This window comes from Microplitis mediator, chromosome 11, assembly GCF_029852145.1.
Source record: "Microplitis mediator isolate UGA2020A chromosome 11, iyMicMedi2.1, whole genome shotgun sequence".
Lineage (NCBI taxonomy): Eukaryota > Metazoa > Arthropoda > Insecta > Hymenoptera > Braconidae > Microplitis > Microplitis mediator.
The window spans coordinates 12,114,622-12,127,284 of record NC_079979.1 but is presented as its reverse complement, the minus strand read 5'-3'; the positions used below and the strand labels follow the sequence as shown (position 1 = coordinate 12,127,284).

General features: G+C 35.8%; 1 protein-coding gene across 22 annotated transcripts in view; it reads left to right on the top strand.

Moving 5' to 3' along the window:
* LOC130677118 (uncharacterized) overlaps nucleotides 1–12,663 on the top strand; it is a 169,328-nt gene that overhangs the window by 132,237 nt on the left and 24,428 nt on the right. The window contains exon 1 of one of the 22 annotated variants that reach the window (XM_057483743.1): nucleotides 11,438–11,779. The exons of the other annotated variants lie outside the window; for them this stretch is intronic. The gene's annotated coding sequence lies outside the window, so the exon portion shown is untranslated. Of the gene's footprint in view, nucleotides 1–11,437; nucleotides 11,780–12,663 lie in introns of those variants that run through there. 22 annotated transcript variants of the gene reach the window in all.

Genomic DNA, 12,663 nt, shown 5'->3' with positions numbered 1-12,663 from the left:
ACTTCTTTCCTCTTTTTTCTGCATTCGTCGTTGAACCATCTCTTTTGCTGCGCTCCAACTCCGTCTTTCTTAACTTTTACCAACATCCTGGTTTTTTCTGCAGCTCTGTTTATTATCTCCTTTATATCGGTCCACCCAATCTCGTCTCTCGTTCTCAACATCTCCATAAGTGTTTCCTGTGTCGCTTCCCAGTATTCTGCTTTCTTCTCCTTCATCCAAACTAGCTTCGTGTCTCTTAAGTCTATTGTATCTGCGTCCTCTTGGCTGGTCTGCTCCTCTGCATTTTTTTTTCTTCCTGTTTCAGTGCCATATCTCACAATAAGCGGGAGGTGATCCGATTCAATTCTTTCTATTATCATTAGCTCTATTTCATCATCGTCGCCTCTGTCCACGGTTATCACTAAGTCTAGCACCGATCCTTGGCATTCTTCATCCCCTCTCACGAACGTTACTTCACCCTCTTCATTTCCTTTCGCTCTTCCGTTCCACACACACAGCCCGAGTTCCTCACACATCTTCAGCAACTTGCTGCCCTCTCCGTTTAACGTCTTGTCTTTTGATGTTCTGTTTCTTCTTTTGTATCCCTCCATCTCTTCTGTATTGTTTTCTTCCCCAATTCTCGCATTTAAATCCCCTATTATCGTTACCTTTTCGTATCTATTAGTCTTTTCTTCCAGTGTCCTCCTTAGTGCCGTCTCTAATATTTTTATTCCGACATTATTGTATACCGTTATCACACATTCCTCACTTGCTACCTCGTTCCCCAAGATTAACCCGTACTCCCATTCTTTTACACTCCAATATTCTTTTATTTCTTTTTTTATTCCCACCAACTGTCCTCCCTTCGCTCTGCCTCTTTGTTTTTCCTTTATTGCCTCTTTTGTCCACCAGCTGAATTTTTCACTTAAGCTCCGTTTTGCCATTTGTATCTTCTCTTTTGTCACCCATGTTTCTACTAATATTACGATGTCATTTTTCTCCATTAACTCCTTCGCATTTTCCAGCTCATTCATTCCAGCAACATTCCAGAATAAAATTTTTCTTACTTCTTTGTTGTCTTTTTCCACCTGTTCAAGTGCATCTTCTCGACCTTCCTACTTCTCTTCTCTTTCCTCCTCCACTTCTTCCCACTCTCAGCTTTTCATGTCCCCAATCAGGTCATCCCACACCCACCACGTTCCATTAAATCTCATCCTCAGTCCTTCTGCTTCTGCTTCCTTCCCATTACATTGTTCCCATTTTACTATTTTTCTAATCCACCTTTCTACTTCCAGCTCTCTTTTTGTCTTCTCATCTCTTAGCCAGATTCCTGATCCCTTCAAGAGCTTCTTACGGGTTACCAGCTCCGTCTATTCCTTCAGACTCTTGCAGGCTATAATCAGTCGCTTACCCCTTAGGTCTATTACTTTTCCGACTTTCATCCCCAGCCTCTTTTCTATCTCACCAACTACTTCTTCTTTGTTCTTGTAGTGGTCTTCTTCATAGTCAACATAAATGTTGTCCTTGATCCTCCATCTTTCGCGCTTCTTTTTGCTGGATTCTTGTGGACTGATTTTCTTTGGTTTTTCGTTTCTGATTTTTTCATCTTCTTTTTTTTTCCAGGCATCCCCTTTATCTCCGTCTCGACTGCTTATTCTCTCTCTCGCTTTTCTTAAGGAACCTTCAATCTCGTTGTCACTTATTTTTCTGTTGTTTCGTTTTACTCTGTCAGTCTCGTTACTCCCATTTGTAACCTGTGCTTCGTTTGGTATTGTCATTTCCGTCTTTTTTTTTGCTGTGTAATAGCCTGATCTCTTGTCCCTTTGCTACTTTCTTTCCAATTTCTTTTAAACATCTCAACTGCCTTTTCTCCTGTCGATGTTCCTTTCCCTTTTCCACCGGGTACGCTCACTCTTTCTCTGTCCACCACTTTGACCAGTTTTGTTTTCATCTCCTGTAAAGCTTCTGTCAGTTCAGCTCTTAGTTGGTCCACTTGTTCTTTCGTTTTTATCTCCAGTTCCCGTATTCTTCTTAGACTCACTTGACAACATTTGCAGTCACATTTTCTATCTGTCATTTCTGTCACTTTTTCGTCCCCATCCTCCCCTTTTTGACCCACCTGCTTAATAGTGCTATCCAGGTCCACTCCTTCCTCCTCGGAGCTTGATTCGTCAGATGGTATCATCTGTATTTTTCCATCACTCTCTAGCCCGCTTGCAATGTCTGCTCCCTTTGCTTTCTCCTCTGGACATCCATTAACTCCGATCTGTCGTTTTGGGGTACTCTGGCTTCTCGTCTTCATGAGGAAATTTTCCAAGTTTAGATTTTTTAAGCTATCTTTTGTTATCTTATTTTTTTTGCTTTTATCCTGCAATTTATTTTTGCTACCCCTTGGCCTTCCTCGCTTTTTTTCGTTGTTGTTGCTTCCTCTTTCTTGTTGTCCCCCTCTTCTTCTGAGACTTCTTCGTCACTGACGCCTTCACTCTCCGTTTCCCACTCGTCCGATTTTTCAATCACACACTTAAATTTCCAAAAAAGAAGAAAGTTTTTTTTCGAACCAAAAATTTCAAAAAAAAAATTTTTTCAAAAAAATCTTTATTTGGAAAAACTTCAGGAAATTTACAAAACCAATACCCAATGATTTTTAACACGTTTACGTCGCTGCATTCCGTGATTTTACTGATCTCTCAGTCAGTCAAAATTTTTTTTTTTGAAATTTTTGTTTCGAAAAAAAACTTTCTTCTTTTTTGGGAATTTAAGCACTGTCTGCAATAAAATTGTGGACAAAGCTCAGAAAAAATGTTTGTTTTCATCTTGTTAAAGATTATGAGCTTTTCAGAGCAAAAAACGTGATCTGTTAATTTTTTCAAAAATTTGATCGCGTGAAACAAAAAAACGGCTGGTTGGATTAATCTGGCTCTCTGCAGGGTTTTTGCAGACATATTGAAGTGTAAAATGCACAGTCAACATTATCGATTTTCACAATATTTTCGTTTCAGCGCTTAATTTTCCAAAAAACCACAAGAAGCCCTTTTTTTTGTGGCATTTTTAAATTCATGTGACGATAGGAAAAAATTTTTTTTTTGAAAAAGCAATGGCTAATCGTTGAAGGGTATTTATTCAAGTTTTTAAAACCCACCATTAACTTTCTGTGCGATCATTGGTTTCTGAGATATCGATAATCAAAGACAAAAGGATCCTTTTCCATTTGAAGACCGATATCTCGGCGAGAAGTGGATGTATCAAGGTCCATAAAAAAAGAAATTAAAACTGAATAATGAAGGTATCCGAGCCTCATAGTGGTTAAGCAAAAATAATTTTTTCCACGCCCGGAGACCAAAAAAAAAAAATAGTTTAAATTTGAAAATTTTTTTGTCGCTGGTTTTTCTAAGATTACTCAAAAACTGCTGACGCTAAGAAATTTTTAAATTCTCATCAAAAAAGTAGACACTTGGATCTACAATTTTCTTTTTTTTTTATTTCTTGTACGACCATTTCTCTCAAAGATAGGGCCTGTTGAAAATCGCCCAAAAATTTGGAATATTTTTTTGATCCTTTAATTTTTTCCATTAGTGTACATTAAATATTTATTTGCTGGATCGGGATGGTGAAGGAAATAATAAGTCACTAATTTGGTGTATTGTCCATATTTAATAAAATTAATCACAGATAATAGCGTAGAGTACAAGAGTCGATTACGAGTGTATATCAGAGCACTTATTGAATGTAATTGTATTATGTTTAGTTTTCATTGAGTTCAATATAAATTACATGGCACCGTACACATGAATATTATATTATATACATAGATATATAGAGCGCAGTGATGTGAAAATTGAGTTTATCGAGTTTATGGATTCCCTCGCAGATTTGAATCACGGTGGAAACACGGTGGGTTTGTTCCATTTTACCACTGTGATTACGCGGTGTATCCACCGTGATTACACGGTGGCTTGACCACCGTGTATACACGGTGTTTCCACTGTGATTACGCAGTGGATACACCGTGGAAACACGGTGGTGAAATAACACAAAGCCACCGTGGAATCACGGTGGATACACCGCGTAATCACAGTGGGAACACCGTGTATACACAGTGGTCAAGCCACCGCGTAATCACGGTGGATACACCGCGTAATCACAGTGGATACACTGTGTATACCCGGTGGTGAAATGGAACAAACCCACCGTGTAACCACAGTGGATCCACGATGTTTACACTTTCACGGTGTTCCCACCGTGATTCAAATCTGCGAGGGTTACGATTTTTCAATAATTTTACACGGCACCATACACGTGAATTAATATATTATATAGAGCGCAGCAATGAATAAATTATTAACAATTAATAATTCACAAATATCACAGATATTTCGAGTATAAATTTAAGTCACAAATAATCTTAATACGCGACATAGAGTACGAGTAAGAACCGAGTAAAAAATACTTAGATGCGTAGAGAGCCGAGTCTGAAGTATAAAAATTAATTTGCAATCACAAATAAAATTTGATATTGATTTTAGAGATTAAGTATGACTGGATGACTGAATGATGACATCAGTCACACCAGTTGGCATCGAGCACAAAAATAATTAAGCAATGAGTAATGAAAGTAATTGTAAATTTGAAATAAATTATTTGTGGCTGCAAAGTCACGTGATGGCGAGTATATATATATAGATATAGCCGGCAGGTTAGTTTGACACGCGGTCAACACAAAAATGATCACAGATTTTATGTATGAAGTTGAGAATATAATTAAAAAATATATATAATAAACAATACCTGATGAATCAGCGAGTAATAATCAAAATGATATAATCAATGAAGCAGAGTAATTTGCACGATGTAATTAAATGTTATAATACTGATAGCACGTGGTGTTCTATAACAGGTGTTGTAGAATAATGCCAGTTGCCGCATAGCTTACTCGATTACTCGATTTAGAGTAATTTTTAGAATAAATAACATGGCAATATTCATACAAAAATCCTTTCCGTGCATCTTAAAACTTACTTTAATAAAAAAAAAAAATTCTCCTAAAATTTCAACTCCATATTTGCATGTTTAGGTTTCCACTATATTTAAATTATATATTACCGTACGATGGACGATGTGGCTCAATAAGTTATAGGTCAAATTGAACGGAATATAGTATAGTGCCGGATAGCTCAACTGGTAGAGCACTCGGCGCAATACCGAATTGGTCGGGGTTCGATTCCCAGTTTGGGCTATCCATATTTTTCTCAATTTATCTGTAAAGTGTCTTATTGAGAAGGTTATTTGCATGTTTGCATGTTTAGGTTTCCACTATATTTGAATGGCCTTCGGCCCGTGTATGTAACCCTACGACTCGAGCTGAAAATATTGCCCTCACCACATAAAGACTATCTTAGCAACTAACTATCCTAACTATGCAATATACTATTATATAATTATATATAATTCTTTTTCCCGGAAATGTGATGAAGATTTTATGCCAAGCGTACATAATACATAAGTCATAACTTTGAAGTCATACAAGAGTCATGCTTACATCAATATGATGTCACAAGTTTTGACATCATACTAAAGTCATGTAGAACGTCAGATAGACATCAAATTTACATAAGATGCTGTGTCATTCCTACACTGAAAAAAAGTATAAGTCCCACGCTTATAAATATAAGTGATATCGTAATACTTGGTATTGCGAATATACTTATACCAAATATAAGTCTCAACGCAATATTTTTGAGCACTACACTTAAACTCGTTTGTCATACGCTTTAACCGAGTTTTAGCACCACCGCAAAACTCATATCAGCACTGCACTGAAATCCTCACACTCATAAATTGACCGAAATAGAAATGAAAGGTTATGGAACTAAATATTGCTATAGATTAAAGAAATGAAAATAAACCCATTTATTGATAGTAGTTGATGATAGGATGATAAATTCCACTCGGTTAATTTATTATTCACCCAGGAATCCATAATGATTATTTTTAATTCCAATTATGTAAATAATCTTTTTAATGCTCTTAAGGGGGGGGTAGGGTTTTTAAATTATTTAAAAAAAAATTTTTTTTTAAATTTTTTTTCTGAATGAACAATATGTCCAGAATATTGAGTACAAATTTTAAATCAATCCGAGTAAAACTGACGGAGTTACAGCGTTTCAAATGACCGGCCGGTATATCTGATTCTTATACCTGCCCGACCTGCCCCTACATACCCCTAGTAGAAATCAGCTGCAATTTTCTTTGTTCTTCCGCATCCCTTTCTCCGGCTGTGTGTATTTCAAAGGATGTAAACTGATGACTCAATATAAGTATAAAAATTCATATTCTCTGATTGATAGTTTATTTCAAATTTTCACGAATAAAAAACTTTAAATGGATTTTTCCGAAAACGTTATTTTTAAAGTCCGTGAACATCATAACTAAAAATGTACTGAACCGATCCCTTTGAAAATTTGAACATTACTTCTTCACATAAATCAACAGGTAACTACGAAGAGTTTTTTTTGTTTTTCATTTTTTCCTATTTTTTAATAACAAATTAACCGCGATTTTTTGAGCTAAAATCGCGTTTTTCACTTCCAAGTGCTGCAAAAAATCGAAAAAAAAAAAAAACTCTTCGTGGTTACCTCGAGAAATACATCAACTTTAAAATGCATATAAATTTTTTTTTTCCGATGATCCGGTAACGAGTTATGATGTTCACCGCAAAACGACTTTTTTTCGAAGCGCCTCCGGAGATTCAATGTCACCAGCTTATTAATCAATATTTTTCGTTGAAAATGTTTTCTGATATTCTTTAAAAGTTGTACAATAATATGTGATTAAGTTCAATGAAATTATATTACTTATCTCGCCGGGAAAAAATCACAAAAATATGCTTTTTTTCGCCTTTAAACCCCCCCCCCCCCTTAAGAACGATGTATAGGTTAGAGGTATAATATAAACACGGGGAAAAAAGATGCGAAATACGCGCTGAGTCTTACGCGGGAACTTTTTTTACTATACTCTCTGGACTTGCTATAGTATCGTACGGAAAATATAAGTCACTCACTTAAACAGAGCATTGTGATAATACTTAAACTTTTTTATATCATATTCAAAATACCAATTCATTAAAAAAGTGTATACCAATAGGACTTAAACTTTTTTTTCAGTGTATGATCTACGTATGATGTCAAATTGAGGTCATGTGTTCACTGGAATAGGATTACACAAAAATCATTCAATCTGATTTGAATTTTGAACTCTTATGTATAAGCCTAATTTTTTTATTATTTTTATTTCAGGAACGATTTGCGATGATTTTTTTTTCGATCGCACTAAATTTCTTGATGGCAAACCAATTGTCATATATGATCATGAAATTTTTTTAAGACCTTCAAACTTTATATTTACTTCTGATTTCAAATATATATTAAGAAAAGTCTTAAACACATCACTCGTCGTCTACAATAAACCGAAATTAAGATATGCTCATCAAATGAACAGGTTATTGGTTAAGAAATCGATAGACATTAATATGTACCCTGTTTTGTCATCTAGAGAATCACATTATATAATTACATATCCGATTACATATTTACAATATTATATTGCTACTTATAATTTAGAAAATTTGTCACCATTAACCTTATTAAGTGACTTTAATGGCTCCATTGACATTATTATTATTATTGCAACTCTAATTATTACTGGAGCATTAGTTTTGTTTTTAATAAATATTAAACAATTTAATTATGACCACTTAAAAACGGTAGTTAATCGAAAGTCAATACTTTTCCGTTTAATACATATCAAAAATTTACGTATCCATGTGATATTTTTATTAATTTTTTTATATTTTTTGTTACTACGTATTATTTATCAGAATCATTTAACAAAATTGTTAACAAATCAATATCATGCAAGAAAGATTGATTCACTGGATGATCTTATAAATAATAATGACATAAAAAAAATCTACGGTGAATATCATAGTAATCCTTTTCATCGATTTATACCAGCTTCAAAAAAAGTGCCAGGTAGTCGAAATTGTACGTATTACAACAAAAATAAGAATTTACGGGAAACATCGTGTTTTGGTTCCTATGAAAATATATTACGCTACGCCGTTAAAAATGATTTACGGTTATCAAAATATCCAGTTGGACAGCAAAATTATTTTTTTGAAATACGTCGTGATTGGCCGTTAAAAAATCGAGTTACTATTTTATCAATGTGGATTGATCAAGCGGGTTTGACAATAAAATGGTACAAAGAACACCATCGTAATGAGAATATTTATCATAAAATGATAACTGATCGAATAAAATTACATTTTAAAGCCATTGATTTTCCAGAAATTGCATATGCATTTATTATTTTAGCATTCGGATTAATTACAGCAACTCTTCTTATCATTGGTGAAATAATAATTGAAAGACGAAAATTATTGAAAAGATATAATCGACGTCCATTACTGATAGTTGTACCGATTCCATTACGGCTTATATAATTGGTTTGAATTATTGTTAATACATCCGTAAAATTAATTGATGCTACATATAGTTTTGTTTTCTGTTCCTTAATTATGAATTATGGCTACACTGAGAGAAACAATGTATATTTTCAAGAAAGAATGCTTGATTTAAGTATTTTAGTTACTTAAATAGTGCCAAGCAATTTTTTTTCATTTAAAGTTGCTTTTTAACTACTAGGGTCATAAGCGACTATAACTGTTGGGAATGTTTGTAATAGGTAGCCATATTTTATTAATAAATTGTGGTCTTAGGAAAAGAAGAGCTCACACATACGTAAAGACTTTAGGTGTTTCACTTACCTTTGCTAGGCTACGCTCAGTGGAATCTCAGGACGAGGATAACCCCGTACTGGACCACTCAGTACTAAATTGAAGAGAGAGAATTTTTATATTAACTCATCAGGAAGGGTGTGGTGTAAATTAATTTATTAAATGTGTTACCTTGAAACATAAAATCTGTGGAATTTATTAAAGACGAAGTCGCTCTACAAATGTTCAGTCACGAGCTTAATTAATTTAAAAAGCTTCGTGCATTTCTGCTACGTCCGGGAGCTGTCGAGCTCGCTACTGACTTCAAGGTCAGAGTAGTGTCGGGTCACTCGCTATTTTGGCCCGACACTTACAATTTCTCGCTCATGACCATGCCAAGACGGCACGAGAACCCGCTACCAGCCGGCCAATCAGAAAACTCGTCTGATACCAGCGTGCTTTGCAGCCAATCAGAAAAATTGGCTGCTAACTACTTCCTGTTGGCGCGCTTTTAAGCCAATGGGAAAATTAGTTACTGCAGCCATGCTGCCACGTCACCACTGAGTGGCTACGAAGGAAGAAGACGCTGTCCCAGCAACAAATTCAACATCTTAATCTGCATCGTGCATTAGAACGTACAACCTTGTGCTCTTAAACCGCTTTGATTTATATAGAATGGCCTTGTGATATAATTCAGATAACTTACGCTGAATTATTCTCAATAATTAGACAGTACATAAAGGCTGCTATTTACTGAGAATAAATTGACTGATTGCTCGTGTCTAATTAAATTATAATTAATTACCGCGTGTCTAACCACTACCGACCACGTGTCGATTTAATATACGTGAACTTAACTTTGTCGCATTTGCTATCGCATGTCAATCTAGTTCCATTCGCTATCTATTATTAATTCCTCACAATATTAAGTGCATGAAGTGTAAATAAATATCTAAATTATTTATTATAAATTTTGGTGTAATTATTAGCTGTTAAAATTCCATCAAACCTAAACCGGATCCTTTTATGCATTCGCTCATTTTACAACCAATAATAAATGAAAAGATGAACAATAACCCATACGAAGAAAATATATATCCGGATATATCCGGGCAAACCTGCATATATGAGACATATTTATATATATGTTGCATATATACGACATATTCGAGATTTTCCCGGGTATATCCGGATATATATTTTTTTCATATGGGAAAATTATGTATGACAAATGAAACTTACTCAGCTTACGTGATCGGATGCTATACACTAATATCAGATTGATTATGCTTCTGAAGCTAGTAGAAAAATAATATGCCGATTATACGAGTGCTTACAACGATCAAGGACCGATCCAATGACCTGGGCTCACGTGACCGATTGCTCAATCGAGATATCAATCCTCTAGCCACGAACACTGTCAAGTGTCCAGAGTTCAGTATGGTTCAGAGTTTGATTCCCAAAAGAACTGATGAGCTAAAGTCCATGGTCTTTTTATATGGTCTTTACATGTGAAAAGTGGTGGAAACATGTTTCCCATACGAAAAGACTTGGACTCGCCCGAAAGTTCTAGGTCCATACACACGTGTGATTCCTAGGAAATAGATTTGGCTATGAAGTAGGCCGATGACTCTAGTGCCACTCTGTCGCCGAGCAGTGTTCGTGCAGGAAACCATAAATTTGGTGGTTTCCATTAGCTTTCTCTAATTTCTAAGAACCACATGCAGGTGTACATGAGTTGGCTGGTCTATAAGATGAAAAATCAAAGAAAAGATTACCGCTCCTATGCTTAGATTCTTAAATGGGAACGGATACATAAATTCTAAAAGTTCGTTAAATGAAAACTGATAAATCTACAGAATATGAGAAACCTGCGGTACGTATATCTCATTAGTACAATACGACTTAATTGTAAAGCGTTGACAACGCTCAGATAGTTATATTTGTCCGGTACGATTTCTGGCGTCAGGTAGTCTGATGTCATAAAAAAAAAGGTCCAAGTGCAAGAGATCTCAGGTTCTCACGTACTAGGTGGACGGATATTCTCTTATGCGATTTTTACTACTGATTGTTGCTCTGTTAATTATTATATATTGTGACACTTGAGAGTGTCTGGTCCTCGGCGGATCCCACGCGTTAAATTAAATTTAGTTAATAATTCATTCCTGTTCTGTAATTGATAATAATAATGATTAGAACCTGCGAGGCACGCGGGCAAGATGGGAAGTCTCAGGTAAAGTAACGTGGCTAGTAACAGGCTTCCAGCAACGATCCCCGAAGACTCTGGTAGGTGGAGATTTATTATTGTTAAGTTAAGTTAGTCAGTAAGAATTAGTTATTAAGTAGCCGGACAAACTTCCAACTCACCCACTGGAAGTGGACCACGATCATCGAGTGAGACGAGCCGCAATCAATTCAAGAAGACCCGCGGATAAGGCAAGGGAAGACTCGCAGCAAAACCAACGACCGTCAGCCTGTAAGCCACGAGCAGTTCAAGTTTCAAACGCGAGAGCACGCGCGCCATCAATCCGAGCCATGGACTCGACGGTTCAGTATATAACAATTTATGGTACCGCTGGCGCCATCTCTGAGGCAGCAGCTGAACTGGGCGATGGAGTGGGGAGTCGCGTGTGAGATCCACGTTGTCTGAGTGGTTGCCGCCATCTTTGCTGGATGCTTGTTGCTGACAACACGTGTTGTGAATATTTGTCTCTTGCCGCTGATTGCATCTCTCATTAAAGTCTTGTTATTTTGTATTAATTAGTTTCCAATAAACTAATCTGAGTGCCGCGAAGGCTATATATTGTCGTATCGCATCTGTAAGAAGTTTTCAAGTGCCGCGAAGGCAAATTGTTTAAAAAAAAAAAAGAACAAAGAACCGTTGACAAATCATCGTCGAACCGCGTGTGTCGCAGTTGACCTTGAGGTTAATTAGTTGCCGCAGCCTGGGGAGCAGTTATCACACCCTGCCGAGGATCACCGAGAGCTGGACAACAACCAACGTCCCATCGTCGATCGCAGTATAGGGTGAGTGGAAGTTTGTACTGCGTTTATCGGTCATTTTTTTATACCCTGTATTTGTGGGGTCGTTTTATTTTTTTTAGTATTGATTACTATTATTATTTTGAATTTGTGTGTTCTTTTTTTTTTGTGTTGAATTGAGCATTTTGGTGAGTTGTTAAGCCAGAGTCCTCGTGCGTCGCGTGGTCGTCACGTGTGAATATTTTTCGCGCGTAATTTTTATTTGTTTACCGCAACTCTCTTTTTTTTTACGTTGTATTATATTGCGCTCGCGAATTGAAGACATTTGTTTTTTTTTGTGTGTTCACCGTCGCTGCGAGTACGGGACGCGAAGATTATATCATTTATTTCTGTTATTTTTAATTCGTAGGGAGTTTAATTTTTTTTGTTGTTAAAATAAGTCGCGATCCTTAGTTTATATTATTATTATTTCGTTTTGTGCTTGAATCATGGACTACTGCTGAGTTTATTGGATGTCAAGTAATTATCGTCACTGAACTTACTTGTAGTGACTAGTAGCTGGTAAAACTTATTATTTCTGTTAAACGTCACGCAAAATATAAAAGAAAAAAATTTGACACTCGTTGGGTAATTTATGGTTATGATAAATTCGTAACAAGTTACGAAGAGTTTATTTTTTTTTTGTAAATTTTTTTTTCGCGCTACGACAAATCAGTTTAGAAAAAAAAGGTAATTGTAAGTTTAATCGAATCTCTGAGCAGTGATTCTACTTGAATGCGTGTTGTATGATCAGAGTGCCGCGTGGTATGACTTGGAATGTAATTTTTTTTTTTTAAGGTGAATACGCGAAGCTATGTATTGATTATACTGTTGGGAAAGGCGTAATTTTTTTGGTTAATTAAAGTGTTTCACGAGTTTGTTTTTTTTTA